Below are 1,939 nucleotides of genomic sequence, written 5' to 3' on the forward strand. Positions count from 1 at the left end.
AGCTCTGTGTATTAGGGGGTGCTAGGAGGTGGGAGTAGCTTTGTGTATTGGGATGGTACTAGGTGGTAGGGGGAGCTCTGTGTATTGGGGCGTGCTAGGAGGTGTGAGAGCTCTGTGTATTGGGGGTGCTAGATGGTAAGGGTAGCTCGGTGTATTGTGGGGGGCTAGGAGGCGGTGGGAAATATGTGCATTGTGGGTGCTGGGAGATGGAGGAGCTCTGTGTATTGGGGGGGTACTAGGAGGTGAGCTCTGTGTATTGGGGATGCTAGGAGGTGGGGGAGCTCTGTGTATTGGGGGGTGCTAGGAGGTTGGAGTAGATTTGTGTAATGGAGGGTGCTAGGAGGTGGGGGAGCTCTGCATATTCGGGATGCTAGGAGGCAAAAGGAGCTCTGTGTATTGGGGGTGCTAGGAGGTGGTGGGAAATCTGTGTATTGTTGGTGCTGGGAGATGGAGGAGCTCTGTGTATTGGAGGGGTGCTAGGAGGTGGGTGGAAATCTGTATATTTCAGGTTGCTGAGAGGTGGGGGAGCTCTGTGTATTAGGGAGTGCTAGGAGGTGGGAGTAGCTTTATGTATTGGGGGGGTGCTAGGAGGTAGGGGGAGCTCTCTGTATTGAGGGGTGCTAGGAAGTGGGGGAGCTCTGTGTATTGGGGGAGCTAGGAGGTAAGGGGAGCTCTGTGTATTTGGGGGTGCTGGGAGATGGAGGAGCTCTGTGTATTGGAGGGGTGCTAGGAGGTGAGCGGAAATCTGTGTATTGGGGGGTGCTGAGAGAGGGGGGAGCTCTGTGTATTGGGGGTTGCTTGAAGGTGGGGGAAGATCTATATATTGGGATTGCTATGGGGTGGGGAAGCTGTCTACTGGGGAGGAGGGGGGACCTCTGGTTTTGGGTAGAGCTAGGGGTGGGGAGAGCTCTGTAATGGGGGGTGGGAGGAGGGGTGAGCTTTGTGTACTGGGGAGTAGGGGAGCTCTGTGTATTGTGGGGTGCTAAGGAGGTGGGGGAAGATCTTCATATTGGGGGTGCTACGGGATAGGGGACCTCTGTTTTGGGGTAGAGCTAGGGGTGGGGAGAACTCTGTACTGAAGGGTGGGAGGAGGGGTGAGCTTTGTGTATTATTATACAGTATTTATATAGCGCCAACAGTTCGCTCAGCGCTGTACATTACGATGGGAGACAATACATGAGACAGTACAATAACAATACAATGTGATACATGAGGGGTTCGAGGGCCCTGCTCCTTGGAGCTTACAATCTAGGAGGGAGGGGATGGTGGCACAGGAGGAGATAGCTGTGGGGGATGGAGTGGTAGGAAGAGTGGAGGAGGTTGGCAATTAGCAAGGGGTGGGGTAGGCTTCCCTGAAGAGGTGGGTTTTCAGGGTGCGCCTAAAGGAGAGGAGAGTAGGTGACAGTCTGATGGATTGGGGCAGGGAGTTCCAGAGTATGGGTGACGCCTGGAGAAGTCCTGGAGGCGGGCATGGGAGGAGGAGACCAGGGAACTAGAGAGAAGGAGGTCTTGTGAGGAGCGGAGTGTGCGTGTTGGGCGGTACTTGGATATTAGGTCAGTGATGTAGTTCGGGGCAGTATGGTGGACGGCTTTGTACGTCAGTGTTAGGATCTTGAATTTGATCCGTTGGGCAATCGGAAGCCAGTGGAGGGATGGGCAGAGGGGGGTGGCGAAAACGGAGCTGTTGGTAAGGTGGATGAGTCTGGCTGCCGTATATTGGGCGGGGGGGGGTGGTAGGAAGGGTGAGCTTTGTGTATTGGGGGAGTGGGGGAGCTCTGTGCGTTGTGGGTGCTAGGAGGTGGGGGGAGATCTTTATATTGGGGTGCTATGGGGTGGGGGACCTCTGTTTTGGGGTAGGGGTGGGGAGAGCTCTGTATAATGGGGGGTAGGAGGAGGGGTGTACTTTGTGTACTGGGGGGAGGGTGGAGAAGAGGGAAGC

Source organism: Staurois parvus, unplaced genomic scaffold (assembly GCF_062004578.1).
Source record: "Staurois parvus isolate SC_StPar_1 unplaced genomic scaffold, SC_StPar_1.0 ptg001357l, whole genome shotgun sequence".
Classification (NCBI taxonomy): Eukaryota; Metazoa; Chordata; class Amphibia; order Anura; family Ranidae; genus Staurois; species Staurois parvus.